At 44.3% G+C, this 23100-nt stretch overlaps 1 protein-coding gene across 2 annotated transcripts in view; it reads left to right on the top strand.

Annotated features, from left to right (window-relative positions):
• The window catches only part of MIDEAS (mitotic deacetylase associated SANT domain protein), a 733716-nt gene that overhangs the window by 410053 nt on the left and 300563 nt on the right, over positions 1-23100 (top strand). The gene's annotated exons all lie outside the window — the stretch shown is intronic.

Raw genomic sequence — 23100 nt, 5'->3', positions numbered from 1 at the left:
TAGATGCATAAATGAGGTAAGGATATGTAGATTAAAGGTATTGATAGAGGGACATGATGTGAAATAGGGTAGTGCATTGGATATGCGTTTTTAGGAGAAAAGTAACAAATACACAGATCCAAGTACATGGAAGGTGCATAGAGGCACAATCAAAGCTAGTACATGTATACTAAAGAGGATTTTTTAAAATGTTTAAATGTTTTATTTTAACAACAAAATCATTCTGTATGTTGATAGAAAGCAATACACAAAGATAGGTACATATCTATAATAAAAAATAAATGCTTATATACAGAGGGATATGCTGTAAATGTCTGTTTGCTTATGGTGCTTATGTGGGGAAGAGCCAATTCTTGAGTAGATTTCTGAAGATAAGGTGGTTGTCGGTGAATCTTATGTTGGGAGGTAAAGAGTTCCATAGTTTGAAGGATGTGCCACCCATGGTTTTTTTCTTGTAGCTTGGGATTTTAAGGCGAGATGCCCCTTTAGAGCGGAGTTTCCTTTGTTGAATGTGTTTGGTGAATTTATTCCTGATGAAGAGCGGTCCCATGCAAAAATAACAATTGATGGACGGAATGTTGCACAATGGCAAAACATTAACCCCCAGTCACAGAGCTGGGTTTAATCCATTGTTATTTTGCTCACCACACCACTCCAGTTCAGACATGGCCATATGTAAATCAGTCTTAACCCTGTGCCTCATGGGAACAGTCCAGCCCGAACTGCCAAGCCATATCTTCCCTGGACCGGAATCGAGCATCCTAGTACCGGTTTTTGGCTATCAGCCGTCATCAGGCAGGATAGCTTGATTCCAGTGGCATGGAGAGCATGGGACTCAAGTCTGAGCCGTTCCATTCCATGTATTGCTTTGTGGGTGATACAAAGTAGCTTGAACCTGGATCTTCTGGCAACTGGTAACCAATGCAGGGCTTTCATGGCAGGAGAGATGTGGTCTCGCGGTTTGATATGCAAGAGTAGTCTGGCAGCCGAGTTCTGAATCCATTGTAGTCTTTTCATGGTTGTTAAAGGCGATCTGTGGTAGAGGCTATTGGTGTAATCAAGTTTGGACAGAACAACGAAGATGGTAGCTTGGACCTTGTGTGGAAATCCCAAATGAGGGAAAATTAGTCAAAGCGTGATCTTGCTAGTTTGTCCACTTGGGCATTCATCAATAGCTTGGAGTCCATGGTCATTCCGAGGTTTCTTACTTACGTTGATACTTAAGGCGGTGATTCCAGTTCAACAGGTCAGGCGGCAAGCGGGTCATAGTGTTTTCAATCGCCACATGTGAGTATTTCCGTTTTGGAAGCATTCAATTTGAGATGGCTCCAAGTCATCCACTGATCCACGGCTCTGAGACAACTGAAAATTGGGGATTTTCCAATGTCTTTGGGGCATTCCAGTTGCAGGAGTATTTGCGTGTCACCTGCATCGTTATAACACTTGAGGTGAAATTGATTGATCATTACCGGTAATCTCTTATTCATTGGAGTGTAGTCGTCCTTCACCATTCTCCATAAATCCCAGCAAATAAGACGAAAGTGCCATACACCACTGTATCGATGACTGCATATGCATGTACACACTGTTCTCCACTTTAGTTGTGTCACCTAACACTTTTACAATCATCCGCAGATGCGCATTTAAGCATAAGAGCATCTTCCTGATCATCAGGGAAATATATCCATCAATTGTGTAGGCTTTAAAATCTGTTGTAAAACCTTGCATCGTGGATCCATATCTAAGTCTTCCATTCAGGGATACCCATACAGTATTTGTGACTCTTGATATATCCTGAAATTCAGAGCCATCATGCCCCCTCCTCCACCCATCCCACGGACGTTTAGGGATGTCCATGGCTGTTTTTGCTCTACCTCTCCCCCAATAGAGTAACCTAAATAACTCTTCAAGTTTATGAAAATATGAATCCATAATATACATAGGCATATGTTGCAGCACACACAGCAACTAAGGTAACATTATCATTTTGCTAAGAGCAATGCGACCCATCAACAACATCGGGAATTGCAGCCATCTATTTAATGCTTTTTTTAAGAACACCAAGCATGACATCTACATTACATTTAAACACTTTATCCTAAACCGTGCTCCATAAGAATTCTAGACACCCAAATGGGGAAGTTTGTATCTGTACCGGTATATGTTCCTCATCACCTAGTGTTGCATTATTCTTTGGGTATAAAATAGACTTGGGATTGAGCCTGAATCCTGATAAACGTCCCTCTTTATCCATTGTTGTCTTCATTCTCCCCCATGTATCTGCCTGGCTCTTGATTGTTAACAACATATCATCTGGACACAGCAATGTAATTGCGTGTGTATCTTTTAACATTAGAACACTTTCTGTGTTAAGTATTCTGTATAACTGTGCGAGAAGTTCAATAAATGCAAAAATCAATGCAATGAGGGGATATCTCTGTTACATCTCACTCTGAACTTCCGATTTGCTGTATTTTAGTTGCCCACTCTCACCCGTGCCACACTTCCTGTATATAAGGGGATCACCCAACTAAAAAACAAAAAACCACCTTGTTGTTTATATGTCTCAAGTGTTTTTCCCATGAAGACCCAATCTACTGTAACAAACGATTTGTGTTCATCAAAGCTTGAAACTGAACTCTTCTCAACTGTTTTTGTGACATGTTCCATTATCACAAATGCATTTCTTATTTTGTAGTGGTTGTGCTTCTCCTCACAAATCTGGCTTAGTCCATGTGAATCAGCGTTTCAGCTGCCTCTAGCTAATCGTCTGGACAGACTTTTCCCCAAGAATTTGGCATCTACATTAATCATGGGCAATGCCTGTATGCCTCACTGTCCAATGGATCCTTCCTAGGCTTTCGCTAAAGGCTCTATCGCCAGGGGAAATAGCAAAGGGGGGGAGTAGGCAACCCTGGCGGGTACCTCTGCAGACCGGAAAGGGGTCATAACGAAAACCCCCACAATTGACTTGCGCCGAGGGAGAGTCATAGAGCCATCTCGCTCTGGGGAAGAAGTCGTCACCAAGGCCAAAATACAAAGCGCAGCGAACAGGTAGTCCCATTCTACCATGTCAAGCCTTCACAGCATCCAACAACAGCTCTAATGCTGCATCTGGAAAGTCCACTGCTAGCCAGACCACATGAGCTAATGTGAAAAGATGGCTTCCGGACCGATGGCCTGGGATAAACCCCACTTGTGAATGATGAATAAGAGAGGAGATCACTTGCTTGAGGCAGGCAGCTAGAATGCTGGCCAATATCTTGACATTAGGATAATCAAATGAGAGAGCAAGGGTTTTTAGGGGCGCGTCCTGTCCTCAAATGTAATATGTAGAATCAATGTGGACTAGCCCTGAATTACTGGAACAGAATGCTATAGCGATGATTTTTTTCGCTATCGGCAAGTGTCTGTGAGTTTACAGACACTGACTTTTTATCTTTCACTTTTTTCCACACACCTTAGCGCGTGTGTAGGATAATATCAGCCGTGGCACCACATTTTGCCACTCACTCCACCTTTCTCATGGTCCTGTAGAAAGTCCCACTTACTTTTTCCAGAAGGGACTGAAACATGTAGACCACAACACCTAAGTCAACTCATAGTAATAATTTCTCTATTTGTAGTTGCATCACACATTTTTAATCAAAACCCTGGGCCGCCAAGAATAAAAGATTAGGTAAGGATTCCCAGAGGTATCTTTTAAACTCACCTTCATCCACATCACACTGTTGCACGACACCTGCTCCGCTGTAGTCAGGCGTTGAAGCACAACCAGGCGGCACTCGGCTGCATGGTTGGACCCAGATGATGAAGCATGACACCAACCAGGTTGGTGTGTGAGGGGTTTATTAACAAGACCTATTGGGTCCAGTCATAAGGCCACCATTACAAGTGACCAATATCTTGACATCCCCATTGAGCAGGGATATGGGGTAATTATTGCCTTTCCTGATTTGGGGAGGACTGAAATCAGCACCCTGTTGGATAGTAAACCCAGGGAGCCCAAGCAATCAGCCTCAGTGAGGGCCTCATGGAGAAGATCCACCACTACGGATTTGGCCCACTTGTAAAACTCTGCCGGGAAGCTGTCCTCATCCGGGGTTTTATGATAGGGTAGATCCAAGATGGCCTGTTCCATCTCCTCCTTAGTGATTGCGCCCTGAAACAGCTGTCTGATGTCCTCTGAGAGGCATGGCAAGTGAATACTATCGAAGAAGGCATCCATCTGTGTTGGTCCCTTGCCAATTTCGGGGAATAGAGGACCCTGTAGTAAGATGCGAACGCATCTGCGATTTCCTGTGGCTTGGTAACCAGTGCCCCCAAGTAAGTGATACATTTAAGCCAGTGGTTTCCACTGCTCCGCAACTTAATTGTCAACATCGGCGCTTGTGACATTCTGCCACAAGGTGGCACTATCTGGCTAATTTAGAGATGATATTAACAACAGTTATTTATTAATTCAATATACATTATAAATGACTGTTACCTGCCGCTCAAGTCTTCCTAATAATAATAAACTTTATTCGGCAGTAGATGCAGCCATAAGAGAGACAATCAAAAACATCAAAATTATTTGTTAGCAGCATATCAACCAAATGTGCAAAATTGCAAATGTGCATTTAGTCATTGTTCACCACTGGTTCGCCTCACATCGTTAAAACACCTAATAAACGTTTTTAATATTATTAAAACTAAGTCGGACAAGCCGTAAGCGAAACATACACGAACAGAAGGGCAACACAGGGATACTAGAAATAGGACCATAAAAGAAGCCATATATATTGTTAACATTTCATTACATTTAAAATAACATGGCAGAGTTCAATCTCACACATATTGTTATGAGATTTAGTTACCTCTAGAGCTTCCTGACCTTAATGCAGATATTAAAAAGTTGGTAACACAATAGAGTGTGCGAACGTTGGGCAAAAGTTGTAAGGTACAATAGAGCTACACGAGCATAAATCTCAAATATTTTAAAAACCCTTTGAGAAACAATCTTCTAGGGTAAGTACAATATTTACAGAGAAAAATCCTGTGGAGACCTATTGTCGAAATTAAAAAGAGGGGGAGGCAGTAGATGGTGAAGCTGGTTCAGTACAAAACGAGTGATTAAAAATCTATTGTGTGCACTTGCTACAATTAATAAATAAGGTTCCAAGCCCTGCACAGACTTTACTAGGACTTGCGCTCTAACCAAGGGTTTCCTAAGCTCCTTATACTCCCGGTAGGCCGAGGCATGTTTAAAAAACAATTCTTTGATGATATACTTGTCCTGTGGCTTCACATTATTGTGTCTGAAAAACATTTCTACTCTACCAAGGTCGAGGAAGGTTTCCTTAATGTCTCTTAACCGTGGCATTTTAGCGCATGGTCTAGTGAGAGGCAGTCCTGGGTTACTTATCGGTTAAAACCTGCCTCCTCATCGGACTAAATCTTCGCGGAACATAGCAGAGGTTTAACAGCCACATTGTCCATTATGTACTTAGTACCTAGTTCATCATGTACGGAGTACAGTGGGGTACCCTGGGGAACTTTCAGAATTCGCCTAAGATATTTATTTTCTTCAGTTTGTAATTTGTTGGCCGCCAGGTACCCCCATTCCTCACTTCCATATAACCTTGGGGATACAGAAGGAGTTGTATAACTTAACAACTATCCCCGGTGACCATTTACCTAATCTATGGGCGTAATTTGAAATTGCTCCCAGTGATCTTTTAATGTCCAAAAGCTTCCCCTCACACAGATCTTTAAAATGTAGTTTCTCATCATATAAAAGGCCCAAATAAGAGAAGTCTGGAACCATAGCTAAACTGTGTGTGCCTACTTTATAGGTATAGTGTCTACTGGCCTGTTTACCAATTTCCATGATATATGATTTGGTTAGGTTCAGTGACAGATCCATCTCATTCATAAAAGACACAAACCCATCAAGTAATACCTGCAAACCCCTTAGTGTTCGTGCTAGCAGTACCGCATCGTCTGCATACAGCAGGAGCGGGACCGATCTCGTACCTATCCTGGGGGTATCTGCCTGTAGGACTGTCGATGATGAGTCCAAGTCATTCTTCTAGCTTTGGGGCCTGAAATAGTCTGAATTGTGACACATGTAGGAGAGTAATGGTTAGTAGTTGTGTTGTTACTATCATTGGCAGCATGGCTGGGGCAATGCAATGGTTAAAGCCTTATTAAAAAAAAAAAATCTGGACCCCTCTGCCCAGGTAACTACAGACCAATCTTATTTCTTCCTAGGCTAAGCAAAGCTGTAGAAACAAACGTTAACCAGCAACTCTCAGAGTTTCTGGAAACAAACCATGTCCTACATCCTACCCAGTAGGGTTTCGCCCGAAACACAGCACAGGAACTGCCCTTTTGCGGTAGGAGAGGAGTCTAAAATGCTGCTTGACCAAGGTGGCATAGCAGCCATCATACTTCTTGGTCTTAGTGCAGCTTTCAACACGGTGAACCATGACATCCTCATCAAAAGAACAAACAGTTTAGGTGTTAGGGGTCTAGCCCTAAATTGGCTCACCTCCTTTCTGAAAGGCAGGACCTTTCAAGTCTTTGATGGATCCAGCTCCTCGGACATTCACATTTCAGTGCTGAGTGGCACAGGACTCATCCCTGAGTTCAACACTCTTTAATGTATATATGCGTCAGTTAGCTGACATTGTCTTATCTTTTGACATATCATTGGTATCCTATCCCGATGACACCCAAAGACGAGATTCCTGATCCCCCACTCTAGGACCCTGCCTGGAAAAAGTAGCCAACTAGATGGCAGAGTCCTGCCTCAAACTTAAAGGAGAAATATCCGAGATACTAGGCAATAACAGCAATCCTCATATTAACCTAGGACGACCAGCTTCTTTGGGCACGGACCTGCCCCCAGCGGCAGCCCCCAAGTCAGTTATTAAGAGCCTGGGGGTATGGCTGGATGATTCATTAGGCCTGAAACTTCAAGTCACAAAACTTTCTGCGTACTGCTACACCATTTTTTTTATGTTCTGCAAAATATTACACCTGCTCCCTCCTCTATCTAAGAGGCTTGTAGTCCAGGCATTAATTCTATGTTGGGTGTAGGTACTTGCTAATTTTTTCTGAGCACTTCTCTCTGTCCTACTAGGTAGTGTATTTGTACACTCCTTGTCTGTTTCTTTCTCTATTCGTTCTTGTGCACACTTCTTTTTTGCACTTGTTTCATCCTCCCAGCAAGGAAAGTAACCGATGATGAGAAGTGGGTATACCGGTGATTAATAAACTGGGAACCCCCTCGGGTGTTACGTCCGTGAGGTACTTTCCTTGCCTTCTCACATATTTTCTTTATGTGGGTGATCCTGTGCACATCTATCTTCATATCTTAAGGCATGTCCGGACCTGTAACACAGCATTGGTTAAATTTAACTTTTTCTTGGTGAGCCAATATGAGGTATGGCCCCATTAGTTACAGAGTTTGAGATCCATATCATGCAGGCTGAATAGGGCTTTCTGTTTCATATTCGTTGAGTGGGGGGCTGCCCTATATAGCTTTTTCCCCCTTACATCCCTCTTTGATTGATTAATTCTATCCTGCCTGGACTTCGGAAACACTTATACCTGGGTGCAACAAAAGCTGTGACTTAAAAACTGCATGTAGTGCAGAATGCATCAGCCTGAGTTCTCCTTAATGTTCCCAAACACAACTCCACCCGTGGGCCTTAGCCACTCTGTAGAAGCCTAGACATTGGCTGTCCATTGAACAGAGGGTTTAATTTAAAGCCTTGTGCATTGCACATAGGACACTTCAACAAAAAGGTCCCCCCATCCTCAGACCACTAATCTCCCCTTATAGGCCTACCAGAGCTCTTCTGATGCCCACATGGCAGTGGTTCCCACACATTCAAGGTGCAAGAAGTGGAGGGCGATCCTTTGTTTATAATGTAGCTAAACTATGGAACTCTCTTCCCTTCACTCTGAGACTGACCGAGAATGAACTCAGATTCCGCAAACTGCTAAAGTCATGGTAATTCTAACAACTAACTCCCCCACCCCCTGAGCGCAGCAGTTGGTTTCTGTATCGCATTGCCAGCACTGGAATGCCTATGGGTAGCCATGCGCTCTACATACGCACATAGAATAGAATGTTTGGTGCAGGCTGCAGTGGCCGCCTGACAATAACCCTGGTACTTATTTATTTTTTGCTTCAAATTAAGCACTGGCTATGAGAACCATTGTGGCTCTCCTATGGCCCGCAGCAAAGCGCAGTCTGGTTCCTCGCTTGAAGAATTAAGCACCTGTTGAACAAGATTGCATGGAAGAGCACATTTACTTCAAAAAGAAAGGAAGGTACTTTTGTTGCGACATAACACTAATGAGTAAAAACATAACCCGGAGGCAATGCCATGATCCACAAGGCACTGAGGCCACGTATTTTTTTAATATAATCAGTGTTCACTGCCTCGTGAGGCAGGGGCACCCAGCACAAGTGTGGTGCTTTTCGTAAGGGACACCCAGGAGCAGCGGTGAGCCCTACAGGAGGTCCCTACAAATTCTTGGTGACACTCTGCCTACCAGAGTGTTACATTGATGTTCAGTAAGGGGTTTTGGTTGTTTTCAGCACTCTTGGAGCCACGGCCTTCAATCTGTTTGCTCAAGGGTGCTGGTATCTCTGTTGGTGAGTTTTCAAGTCTGCTTTTCACCATGTGTAAAAGTAAAGAAAGACCCATGCACCCAAAGAATACTGATAAGCTTAATGAACAATGACAAAGTTAACAGTGAATTACATTAAAGAAAACAGTGAATTATATGTATTAAAGCTTTGATTCTTAATCTGTGGTCTGTGGACCCCCTGGGGTCCTTGACTGTTAAGAAAATTAAATAATATTAGCAGATTAAGGAACTATATATGCATAAAAAGCAAGACTGGAAATTTGAAAATGTTATGTCGGAAGGAATTTGAAATTGGAGGATAAAAATGTGGTTAGTATGATTGATTACTTTGCTTTATGGGAGCAGCGCAAGTACAGCAAAAGGAATCCACTATAGACTATTTGTGACCTCAATTGAAGGACTTGTAAAGCACTGACAAAAAGAAAGCATGCATCTGGTTGCGCTGGGACGCCTCGTTGCTGAGGCAGCCATGCACATTATAAATCTCAAATAATAATTTGGAGCAAAAAGACAAAATGATATGCTGAAGTCCAGCATACCACTATGTCTTTTAGAAGTAAAACTACATTTTGAAATGCTCCAACTTTGCAATTAAAATTTCGATTTTTACATTTGTTTTCATTTGAAAATTAAAATATTGCATAATGTATGTATTTGACGCTCGCTTGCTTCTGTATTGTTTTGAGGTTCAAATCATAAAAATTGCTTAGGTATGAGTCCTTGTCTTACAGAAGTGATTTAGTAGAGGTCCCGGGAAATTCAAAAGGTTGAGAAACGCTGTATTGTATTCATGAATATCATTGTGGAGAAGTGTGGCTCAGGGGTTAGAGGCAGCAGACCCGGAAGCTGAGATCGGTCCTGGACCAGGGTTCAATTCCCGCCTCGGCGGGTCTTGGGCTAAAAATTCCACGGACTCGATAATTCTCGCCCCGGTGCCTCCTCGACTCACGGGTTCACACTCTGTGACTCTGGGCAATAGCTTGCTTAATCTCCACAACGGCCCCTCGCGGCGGGATGCCTGACTTTCACCTTGTGGATACCCTGCTATCTCACAGGGGAATACCAGGAAGGGTTCCCTAAGCAAGCGCCGGGAAACCCACTGCGGGTAGCTGTGCGCTATATAAGCTCAACTACATTTACAACTACATTTACATTTACATTGTAAGATGGTGCAATCCTTAGTGGTTTTAATGGTGTTGCATTGGTTTATTATGATTTAATTTTGCTTTGCTTAATGTGGTGACACCCTGAAGCCAGTTGGCTAGCCTTTTGATAACTGCACCCCTTTATAGTGTGTCTAGTATATGCGGGGGTATTGTGATTTTAGGCTGCAGGGCTAGGGTTGTGAACTGTTAACAGGGTGTTACTATAGGTATTTTCACCTGCCATCCTGTAAATAATTGTAAATGAATGCATAATACTGTGTATGTAATAAAGTACTTTTCCTTTTTATAAATAAAAGAATTGGTTGGATAATGATGTAATGGCTGTAGTTTGTTGCGTGCCCCAACATCTCCCCTGACTAGTTCTTGGAAGTCTATGTCTCGCCACTCTCAGAGAGTCAAGTGCAACAAAGGTGTACTTTGTATCCAGCAGAGGATATTGCGATTTTATTTCTTCAGTTTGTTTGGCTGATTCTGAACTTCAAAACAGAAGGGGTTAACGGAAATACGCTCCTTGCTCTCCCAAATGCAATCCAGAGGCCATGAGGGCCACGTGGTGAGTGAGGGAGAAAGAGAGGAGAGTGTGTGTGTCTGTTCCTCAAGAGTCAGCAAGTTTGTGTGTGCAGGAATTGGCAGTCCCGTGTAGTTCTGTAGTGTGACAGAGCATCCACCACCATGAGCAACTTGGTGGAACATTACATTAAACTTTCAACACACAACCTTCCCTATAGATGTGTTAGAGTGCTACCTGTGCTTGACATGTATTCCCACAAAGGGACGCTTCCACTGCTGTTTGTGCTGTATTTGTATGCACGTGGGGAAGCTGGCACTTATGCTTTCTGTGTTCAGCCGGCTTTCTACAGGTAGTGGGTGTTCAGCGTGCACTGCTCCTGGCTGTGCTAATCCGTATGTGTGTGTGTGGGGGGGGGGGGGCGAGAGAGGGGAGATTGCACTACTCCAGTTAGTGTTGTTTTTGAGGTTTACAAAGCTTGCACTTCACCTTCGCATACTGTACCAGTTTTTCATGTAAGGGAGGCTTGCAGTGATACCGCCTGCACTATACTTATTTTGTCTGTCATTACATGACAGACCCATCTTGTTTTCTGCCAATTTAGACGTGCTGATGAGAGAAGCTTGCACTGCGGTTGTCTGCAATATACAGGTCTGTGTTATTATGACGAGTGCACGTGGGCAGGGCCCCTCTGTTGTACCTGTACACTTTAAATGCCGTGCATTTCTGCTCATTGCATGAGATAAGAGGGCATTGCTCATTCCTGTAGTGCACCTGCCTCGTGTTTGTTTTCAAATTATTCTTGAACTAGTATTACCTGCTCTGTTATTTTATTCTGTTATGCTGCCCTTTTTGTTGTGTATGAGGAAAAAGTGCACTGCTTATGGCGTTTGAGTACATGGCCACTTTCAGGAATCATTCGGCCACCTTCTGCATAACTGTTTTACATTTATGTGTTGTGACTGAGACTTTTTTGTGCTTGTATTTTTGCAGAGTCTGTGCAGATTACATGAGAACAGCGATTTTCCTACGTTTTGCTTTTACATTTGTGAACAGGGGTGTAGTTATCAATAGTGTGGCAGGTGCACTGACAGCGGAACCCTCTGAACTCCAGTGATGGCTGTAATTTAGTAGCCAACCAGCAGATTGGGTGACCCATTTTCCTTGCTGGCACAAGGGCTTGTGGCACCCTTGCTACAAAACTGTTTGTGAGACAACGGCAGAGCTAGCAGGCAGAGCAGACACTTGCCATTTCACATAGCCATAACTCCTAAATTCATAATATTTCATACAGATACGAGTACCGTTAGTTGTGTCAGTCAGGATTTCTGGGAAAGGTTGTGAATGGTGAGTGTTTAACATATGTTCCCATTTAGTTGATACTGCATGCCCATTCATTGCCTAGTTTCTTAGCCGAGATGACTAGCTGCCGCCTCTCAGGCTATCATTCCTTCCTGGACCTCAATAATCAACGCCTCACTCCTACAGGGCTCAATTCCTGATTCGCTCAAGACTGGCGAAGTTGTCCCCATCCTAAAAAAAACACGCTGGACTCTGCCTCCACTGAGAACTATAGACCCATATCCAACATCCCACTCCTTGCCAAAGTTCTGGAAAATTGTGTGCAACAGTAGCTAAGCCTACACATCAACAACTTTCACCTGCTAGGTTATTTCCAATCAGGTTTCAGACCTGGGCACAGCACGGAAACCACCCTCGCCCACATTGTGGATGACGCCCTCCAAGCCCTAGACCAAGGCAAAACCTGTCTCCTAATCCTTCTAGACCTTTCCTCTGCCTTTGATACGGTGAACCACGAAATTCTCCTAGAACGCTTCAAACTCAGGATGGGATTGGATGGCACCGTCCTTGAATGGTTTAGATCCTTCCTCCAAAACCGCTCACCGAGAATCCTCATCAACAGTGATCTATCCACCCCCTCTCCGGTTTCTGTTGGAGTCCCCCAAGGATCAACCCTCTCCCCCACCCTCTTCAACCTTACCTGGAACCTCTCACCAAGGTGCTTCGTGCCGCCAACATCTCCTACCTTATGTACGCCGACGATACACAGGTCTACATAAAAATCTCTTCCCCTGAGGATATACTCTCCCTAAACGAGGCCCTGAAACTGACAGTTCATTGGCTCACTGCAAACCAGCTGAAACTCAACGCAAATAAAACCGAATTTCTTCTGATCTCCCCACCCAAACCCAATCCAGACATCCAGGATTGGATCAAAACCATCATGGCACGAAACTGCCCCCCTACCATTGTTGACTCGGCGAAATCCCTTGGAATAACCCTTGACGGCAGCCTGAATATGCAAGGCCATATAAACTTTATGGCCAAAACGGCTAGATTCCACCTGACCTACCTGACCTACCTAAGAAACCTAAAACCCTTCCTCGATGCGTCCGACCTTAGGCCCTAGTCATTTCCAGACTTGAATATGGATGCTATACTCTTGCAGGGCTACCCAAGAACTCTCTAGCCCCATTGAAAGCCTTCCTCAACACCGCCGTCAGACTCCTAACGGGCTCCAAAAAATTTGACTACATCTCTCCGCACCTCAAAGCTCAGAACTGGCTTCCCCAAGAGACCAGAATACAATTTAAACTGGCCTGCATTACTCACAAAGCTCAATACTCTAATTCCCCTACATTTCTCGCACACAAACTCGTGATATCCGGAGAAGCCAGAAACTCCCGATCTTCCAAAGACCTGCTGCTGCAACCACCACGCTTCCGGAAGAAAAAAAACCTACAATCTGGCCTTCTCTGGGGTTGCACCAAGAATTTGGAACTCTCTCCCACCCTCCATCAAAAGACTTCCGTCCTTGGCACACTTTCAGAAGGAGACCAAGACGTTCTTAATGGGAAAATACCTCATCTAATGAATACTTTTCAATCACCTCATCGACTGTTCCACCCTCCACCTCGGCATTATCCACGGCCTCCACGGATGATAAATTTTTCTGCACTCCGGGGCATCCCCCCCAAAAGCTGAGACTGCTTGTATATTATACCTACCTGCTTTCAATTTTTAACTGCTTTAATTTTTATCCCACATGTAGCTTAGACCTTTGATGGCGTGCACCTCCTGTATAATGCAGCCCCCTTGTATTTGTTATCGTCCTGCTTTAATTGTATCCCACATGTAGCTTGGACTTTAGACTGTGTGCTCCTCCCGTACAATGTGTCCCTAGCTTTCCCAATGTGATCGCTCCCATCCTTATGCTTTGTATTCCTCCCCCTCAATCCTGTAAAGCGCTCTGATACCCTCACAGGTCTGGTTCTCGCTCTATAAAACTATAAAATAAATAAATAATAAATTATATTAGCTTCTTACAGTTACCACCAATGTGCATTATTCCTCATTGTGGGGGTAAAGATTACATTGAGAAACTATTACAAATGTGGTCAACTCCTTGCCTTCTCTATTGAGAATGTATTCGTAGTAGATGGGAGCCTTTAATCCCTGCATAAAATCCTGTATTTAATATCCTTTTTACAGGTGATTTGTGGGGTCCCTTGTCACCTGTAATATTGTCCTATTACTTACTGGTAATCTTCATTACCCCGATTTGGAATCCTCCTCCTCCCAGTCCTAACTTCTGAGGCGTTTTCACTTCTGACAGATATTTCCATGCTAAGGATCGTATATCCCTTCAGCTTGAAGCTGTCTTTTGTTTTTATGATAGAAGTATAACACCCCACCCCTCCTGCCCATCCTCCAGTAACATACCAAGTCCGAGAATAACTCGTGGAGATGTACATAAGGGCGGGTGGGTGGAATGTGGACTGGGACGAGGAGGATTCCAAATCGGGTTAAAGAAGATTACCGGTAAGCAATAGGACATGACCCCTTCATCTCCATCCTCCTCCTCCCAGTCCTAACTTGTGAGGATATACCTAGCAAGAAGCTCACCGACAAAAAAAATCGGATACAAAAGCTGAAAAGAAACGACAATTACTCCAATTGCTGATTGCAAAACAGATGTCACAAAAAAATGCTCACCCCAGTCAAATCCAAAAGATAATGACGGGCAACAGTCAGCTGAGAAGACCACATCGCAGCACAACAGATCTCCTGAATGGAAGATCCACCAGCCTCAGCCGAGGGAGCAAACACTGCACGAATAGAATGCTCCTGAACATCAGAAGGAGGACACACATCCGCGTAAGCCTGAATGATGGCCTGCTTGACGCCCCTGCGAATCGACTGGGAAGAAACATTGCTACCCAGAGTACCAGAACCAAAGGAGACAAACAAACTCAAGGACTTACAAAACTACTTAGTCCTAGACAAATAGACAGAGCGCGACCAGGGGCGTAGCTAGAGCTTGTGGCGCCCTGGGCTATCCCTCAGATTGCCACTCCTGGCAGAGGGGTGCTGGGGAAAAAGGACAGCAAGCACTTGAAAGAGGTCCGAGAGGCAGGTAGTATCGCCATTAAAAGTTTAACCCGATCATTCAAGTTACATGCACATACATGACACGGTCCAAGGCTACACTGTTGAAAACACCGGTGAGAAATGATGCGTGAGAAAGTGCCTGCAGTTATACCTCTTGAGAAAGCGGCACGAATTCTTACCAGACAGCAGCCGCTGCGGTAGCAGCCATGTGGCTCAGCTCTAGCCCATACAGTGGTGGTGCTCCAGCTCGCTCTGTCCTGTACATTAGTGTCAAGGTATTTAGCTCCTATGACACACTCATGTTTTAAATTTAAATGTCCTGCTCATCAGGCCCTTGAGCTGTGCGGAGGTAAATAATTGTGTTCGGCCTGTCACCTTCAGACCCTCAACACTTGCTGCATGCTCAGGCTCTATCATGGTGTGTTCTTTCCGGTCGGTGTGAGTCTGAGAGCAGGTGCTGAGTGTATTTAAAAGACACAGGGCACAGCTCTCAAGACAGCTTTGCCACTTTACAGCTTGTCTCACCATCATCAGTCTCTGCGTGATGTATCCCAATTGCCAGCAGCTGTCTACAGCCAAGGAAGGTGACACTCCAAGGGACTATAGGGACCCAAGGCCAGCGGTCTCAGTCTTTATATCCCTAGCTGCCGCACTGTGACTCACAGACTTGGTAAGTGTACAAAATGAAAGCTGCTGAGTGCTGACATTATAAATATTCCTGCTAAGGTCGGAATGTAAGGTTTAATATCATAATCATGACTAGATATTTGTTTTACGATACGATTAGGTTACTAAGGCACTTCCGTTTCTCATGCTTTACAGCACTTTCAATATCTTCCTACAGTTTTTCATTGCTCAAATGAGTGTAAATTCTGATATTTATATGTTTACCTCATATTCATTTTGTTTGTGAGAAAGTTTCACCCATAGTTGTTAAAGTATCACTCATAAATAAAAAAAAATAATGAAAATGTCACACACAGCAATCTGAAACCTTGGCAGTTATGTTCCTTCCCTCTGAAAATCGTTTAGCTCTTACCTCACTCAGCCTCCAGAAGCACTCCACAGTGGTGGCAGCCAGTGCCAAGGTCTCTATGGCAGGGGTTAGTTCCCTTCTGCTGCAGCAGCAAATCGCCCAGCACTGCCACTGTCCCAGACTCCACTCCTCATGAGAGCGCGTAGTGGTGAAGCGCGTGACACGTCACTGCTACGTTCTTAGCGCGAGGGCTGGCCAAAATAATGCACAGGGCTGTCATTGGTAGCGCTGGCGCGCAACAAGATTGACGGCCCTGGGACGGACCCACAAGGAACTACAATAAACGCGGTACGTTGGGGCAGCAATTATAATCACAGAGTAACAGGAAACGTTTACCAGCCAAAAAGAATTGCACCGGGAGGTCAGTAGAGACATGATTGGCAGATTGAAAGCGAGAGGATATAGCAAGAGCACGATCAATAGGGCAGTTCACAGTGCTGATAACAGAAGGAGGGAGTGCATTCTATTGGGAAGAAAAAGGGTTGAAATCGGTCAGAAAGGTCAGACACCTAAGTTAGTAACAACATACACTAATGAACATCTATGTGTTGGTAACAGAATGAGAAAATATTGACACCTCATTAAAAATTACCCAGTAATAGGACATGATGCACCTAAGAACCCAAGCATCACTTTCTGTAAAGCTAAGTCAGTGCGAGACTATCTGGTTAGGAGTGACATGAAGGAGAAGCCCAAGTGGATGTCATGAAGCTGGGATTTTATAAGTGCAGGCCCTGCAATGCATGTAAGCAAAGGTAATAAATTCAAAGCCTGCTGGTGCTGTACCAATACAGACCCTTTACGTGCGGCGCCTCCGTTCGATTGCCTGCACAGCGAGATGAATGCAACCACTGGAATGAGAAGGGAGAACTATAGTAATGCAGATTACAGATAATTAGAAAAATACTTCATCATTCTCTTCTACGGCATTACATGAAGGAATACCTAAACATTATACATTCAGTCTCATTCCGTAAAACAACATGAAGATGCACACCACACAATGAACTGCTTCTGCTTCTCACACTCCTCTGGCAATGACACACGAAACAACAATGGACAACAGCTGGTCTCTTATCACCAGCCTCCTACCAGTAGTGAGCGGCAGTCCTGTGTAGCACTGCAATGCATGTCAGACAGGCACGCCACCTCATCCACTTCACCCCCAGAGGCAATCACACTATGGCAGAAATGAGCTAGGTAATTCTACCTGCACTCTGGCATGGGCCAGAGAAAACAACATTTTCATCCGCCGTCGGAGCACCCTGAGAAGGGGAGGGCTCGTCCACGGCTGGATCCGACACTGAGCTGACAGAGCTCATTGGAGTCCTTCCCCCTCCATCTGCGATTCGTCCAGTCGCGCACCACACCACCACTACGCTACGTGGTGCTGCGTGCGCTGCAAGATATAGAAAGCAGACTAGTTGCAAGGAGGGCGGGGCGCTTCAAACGGAAACCGGGCCGCGCCGCGGCACTTGGGGCCCGTTGCGGCGGCCGTTCTAATTTATTTGGGGACAAATAAATTATAAAGTCCGCCGCAACGGGCCCCAAGTGTCGCGGCGCGGCTGCCGCCCCCAGAATAGTGCCGCCTGGGGCGGACCGCCCCCCAAGCACCCCCTAGCTACGCCGGTGAGCGCGACCCACGTCCAGGGAAGATGGATTCCCTCTACATCCGAGGGAAACAACGGCAGAACAAGCTCCTGGTTTAGATGGAAAGAAGATGAGACTTTAGGAACAAAAGTAGGATCCAGCTGAAGTACAACTCTGTCAGAAAAGATGCGTAAGAAGGGAAAAGAGGAAAGAAGAGCCCCAAGTTCATGCAAACGCCGAGCCAATGGAATGCCCACCAGAAAAAGGTGTCTTTGCAGACAACCAAGACAAAGGACAGGAATCCAGTTGTTCAAACGGGGTCAACTGGAGACCCTTAAGGACCATAGATGAATCCCAATTTCATCACACAGCTTTTCCATCTTTAGCGCCTTGATGCCTACGGGCAAAGTAGCGCTCTACAAATCCCATCTCAACTCAACTCAAGAAGGAGCAGACTTAGGCACCACCGGCCTCTTAAAAACAGAAGCTCTTCAGGAGCCGAGACACCAAAGGGGAAACCCTGGAAAAATTGCCTTGCACATAAAATGCCCTGACTGCTGCCACTGGGCACAAAGATTGGATGAGTGAGACCTATCAAAAAAACCATCACGTAACAAATCAAGAACAAAAAACTATCCACAGTCAGGGTATCAAAATCCTTAGAAGCACACCACTTTTGAAAAGATCCCCAGTGTTTTCTACACGACTTCAAAGTTCAAGGTTTACAAGAGCCCTGAATATCGAGAGCCACAACTCTAGAACATCCAAGACCCATTTGCCCTGTCCTTTCACATTCCAGGCCGTCAGCCTTAGATGACATAGGTGTGACATGGGAAGAGAGGGAAACTGGAGTAGAGAAGGCCGAAGGGACAGAGGACGATTCACCCCCTTGGACAGAGACAATAGCATTGGGAACCAAGGTCTCGCATGCCAAAAAGGAGCAGTTCGAATGACTGAAGTCATCCCATCTCGAATCTTCTGCAGCACCCACAAGAGAAGGGGAATGGATGGGAAGGCATAAAGAATCCCCTTGGGCCACGGGCCTGAGAGGGCATGCACCACCCACACCTGGGAGACTGCAGTCTTCAAACAGAAAGGAGCAAGCATCTCATTGTGTAGCGATGCAAACCGATCCACCCATGGAAACTCCTAACATCGCACACACCTGACTTAACTCCCAATCTGAGATGCGATACATCACCGAAGACTGCATGTTCCTGCTCAAACAGTTGGCCTGAATGTTGAGAGACCCCTGAACATACATAGCAGAAAGAGCGAGAAGATGAGACTCCGCCCAAGCTAATATCTAAGCTGCAGTGCCATTCAGACTCCTACACCTGGTCCCCCTTTGCCTGTTCAGATAAGACCTGGAGACCTGATTGTCCGTACGAACTAAAACATTTTACCCCACCAACTGGAGAGAAAAAATCACCAGGGCCTGCCAGACCGTTGACAACTCCCTTCAACTGGAGTACTGACGTGCTTCCCACGCTGTCTAGGAACCTTGCCTCTCCTGATCCCTGAACACTGCACCCACCTTCACATGCTGGCATATGTGGTGAGAAACACAGGTGGGGGATAGGAGAACATCATGCCTCATTCATGTTTGATGCGACTCCAACTGCCACCACGTCAAAGTACCCCTTATTGCCGGTGTCACCGGAATAGATTGTCGTAGTTGCGTGAGCTGGGACTTCATAAGCATAGAACATGATTCACCAATGGCTTAAGATGAAATTGTACCCAAGGGACCACTGCCGTTGAGGCTGCCATCAAGCCCTGAACTCTCAGCCAAGCCCTGGCGGACATGGGGACTGGCGCCGAAGATGATCCTCTGAGGTCCGAATGGCCGTCCCCCTATGTGCAGGAAGCCGAGCCTCACTTGCACCATATCGAACAGGACTCCAATTAATAACTTGGTCTGGGTAGGTTCCAACGGAGACTTTGGAAAGTTGTCAAGAAAACCCTAGTCCTGCAGCATTTGAAGCACCAGCTGGAGGTCTACCTGAGACTTACAAAATAGGAGGAGCAGATAAGGCCAGTCATCAAGGTATGAAAAAATAGAAATATGTTGTAAGTGAAAAAGTGCCACCACTGGGGCCAATACCTTGGTAAAAACACTCGGAGAGGTTACCAGACCAAAGGGCAAAACCTTGAAAGTGAAGTCCTCCAACAGCAAACCTACACTACTTCTGGCTTGCCTGATTAATGGGGACATGAAAGTTAGCATCCTGGAGGTCTAACGTGACCAGGAAGTCGTCCCGAGCAAGCAAAGGAAGAATAGTTTGGACCGAAACCATCTTGAAGTGTTCCACCACCATATCTTTGTTCAGCGACTTGGGATTGAGAACAGGCCACGGCGACCATCGTGTTTCAGAAGCAAGAACAGCCGGAAATCGTACCCCTTTTTTCTTTGTGAAGCAGGCACATGACTGATCACCCCTTTCTCCAGAAGAGACTGAACCCCCTGAATCATGGTTAGTCTTTTTGAATCGCCCCTTGGCAATGAGGTAGCAAAGAACCGACCCCTGTGAGGAAACGATCGAAAAGTGATTGGCTAGCCCTGCCTGACAATCTGCAGACCCATTCGTCTGAAATCGTGGCACGCCAATGATGATAAAAATGAAGTAGATGTGCCCCTACCCTGTGATACTTCTTTGGGCGGTTGCTCACTCCCAGACTGGAATGTTGGGTGTCACTTTACGGCAAATGCAGCCCCCTATTTCAGGCCTGGGATCGAAAGGGACATTTGGCAGTAAGAGCACAGGCCGGTTTCTTCTGAACAAAAGAACATCTGCCCATGGAGAACTGAAAAGGCTTCAACATCTTCTTCCTTTTTGTAGCTTTTTTGCACAAGCTTATCCAGCTCTAGCCAGTAAATTGAAGTTTCATAACCAGGGCAAGCCGGCTAGCCTCAAGTTTTCAAGACTTTAACCATAATGATCTCCGACCACTGATTGAAGCCCCAGTCGAGGAGGAAGCTGCCCATAGGTAACAAAGAGAAATATATGACATGAACTATATAGTAATTCCATACTTGCCAGGATTGGAGTTCATTCCTAGTCAGAAAGCATCATATCATATAAAGTCTGAAAATCTTTAAGCAAAGCCTGAGAAGCATAGACTGCATACGTCCTGGCTCGGATAGAAAAGTTAGCAGCTGCGTAGGACCTTTTCAGGGAAGCCTTCACCTTTTTGTCAACCTCATCAGATAATGTAGAATCCTCCAAAGCCAAACTAGAAGTTTGCGGCGTTGTGGCCAACATAGTGTCCACCTTAGGAGTCTGTCGGAACATCTCTCCTAAGTCTTGCACACATAACGTTTGCTTAAGAAACGCGGAATCAAGTGTCTGGATCTTTCTATTCTTTTGACAGCAGAGACTTGAAAACATCATGAAATGGCAAATCATTATTATCTGCTGCATTATTCTGTGAATAGCACCCTTCGTCTTGTTGGGGTTTTTCACCAAATCCCAGCACTTCTCTATAAAGGAATTAATGCCAAATGTATGTCAAAACTCGCGTCTGGCTCGTTGATTTTTAAAGACAACATTACGGGTTGGCCGGACAAAGTGCAATTAAGATGTAACAGACGTCTTTTTAACCTCCCTAATGCAGCACCATCATCACAGCTTCGGCTGGAATTTGGGCTCTTTTAGCAAACATTAATATTAAAGGCTCGATTCTTGGGATAATATGGGAAGCTCAGCACCAGGGTCTCTGAAGGAAATGATAAGGGGAGGCATCCACGATGAAGCATTAATGTGGGAACCCTATTTGAGGGAGGTAATGAATCCCTGGAGGCTCCAAACATCTTTCCTCATAACCTAACCCTGAAGGTTATTGCAAAACTGCTGCTAAAAACAGCAAGGATACAATCTAGGATATAATGTCTACTCCTCTATTGTAAGGAACTTTAGACAGGCCATTTCTTTATTACAGATAGATGAACAAAGTCTTTTTACATTATCAGCTCCCCAACTGAAGTTATCTTTAAAGACTACGTCTTGGGAGTTGAGTTTTAGAGCTGACAGTATGATCCGAAAATCTAAGAGAGGAATGTTCCCCTTCGGTAACTCTTGTGAAATTAAAAAACTTCAGCCATATTTAGGTTGGAATCTTCCTCATGCAGTTAGGCGATTTATTCTTTTGTTGAGATATGATTTACTTCCATTGAATTGTTTATTGTTTAAATGGCATGGTGGTACAGATATCTGTGATTTTTGTAAACTTTATTCCCAGGATCTATACCATGTTGTTTTTGTCTGCCCAGCCCTTATGGTTCACAGACGTAAATGGTTAAAACCTTTGTGTTTTCAGTTGGGTATTTTTACTGCTTATGATTTTATTGTAGCTATGTTTAACCCCCCAAACGAAATGTTTTGCTTTAAACTGTTTTCTTTCTTTAAATGTTTTTTAACATTGTACTGACATTTCTATTTTTTATGTAATTAATGTCGTTTTTTCTTTTTATTGATAAACTGTTATGTGGATCTCGACAGAGTTCCGTTATCATAAATAAATAAAAACTTGAAAACTTGATTGGGGACATACAAGAACTGTCTCGAAAAACTCATGCCAGTTTTTGTGACTCATGGTACCAAGAGCCGGGGAAAGCCATGTGCTTAGCCTTCCACAGGAAATTGACAATTAAAAGACAGCTATTGAGGTTGAAATGCAGTTTCATTCCCCTAAAAGCCTAAACATTTGGGAGGTTAACGGGTCTATGGAGTACCATTGCCGCTTATGCAACTATAAGAAAGAAAGCCTTGCCCACATAATATGTGTTTGCCCAACTTTGAAAAATTTAAGATATTTCTGGTTGAAACCTGTTCCGTAAACTTGGCATAAGATAATGCAACATGGCTATCTCAGCATGTCTGAATGGTGTGAACCCGCAGTTATTGGCCAGGTGTGTGAAATCCCTCAAAGAAGCTAAACAACTATTGATTTTAGTGCCCAAGAGCTTGAAACCATCGTCACCATTGAAGAGTTATTTATTTTCCTGTTGGGTCTACATTGGGTGCCTTGACTTCTATGACTTCTCCTATATGTATTTATTGTTTTAACAGTCGCCCATATTTAGTTAAGAACGATACTTGTAGGTAGCTGGTTTTGTATCACAGGTGTTTACGAAACTGTCACAGCAAATGTAGCATTATTTCTGAGAGTACATTACTTGGGTTTTGGAATGTGGTTTAATGAACTGGGGAGTACATGCTGTGCCCTGCACCAAATCTGATCACTGGCCCCTAGCCAAAATGTAATACTCTTTAGTAATTATCCTATCCAAATAACCCTAGGAAATTATGCTCACGTTATTGGATAAAGTTGCAGAGATGCTGTTGAAGGGTCTTGTCTGCTGTACTGTAATAATTTCTTTATTGGACATTATAGTTTTTAGTATAGTCCACAAATCTTATGTCTATTTAGCAGGTTGGCACTGATGACAAAATTCTTTTTGTGCATGGAGTTGGTTTATTTCTGTTTTATGTGTTAGACTTATTGATTTTATGTGATCAGCATTGCACCTTGCACTTTAGTGGATTTGGCTCCTGACAGAGTGGAGTGCTGCTATATCTATTGAATGATTAAGCCAATAATGGTTTTATCCTGATTGTGCTTTTTATATTGTGATGTTTTAAATAACCTGAAACAATAAAAATCTTATCTGTCTTCTGAGTAAATGGCACTGACGGCAATGCCTCTAAAGTTACTTCATGCTCATTGTTCGT

This window comes from Lissotriton helveticus, chromosome 9 (assembly GCF_964261635.1).
Source record: "Lissotriton helveticus chromosome 9, aLisHel1.1, whole genome shotgun sequence".
Taxonomy (NCBI): domain Eukaryota; kingdom Metazoa; phylum Chordata; class Amphibia; order Caudata; family Salamandridae; genus Lissotriton; species Lissotriton helveticus.
The sequence above is the reverse complement of the archived record's forward strand: the minus strand, read 5'-3'. Positions and strand labels throughout refer to the sequence as shown.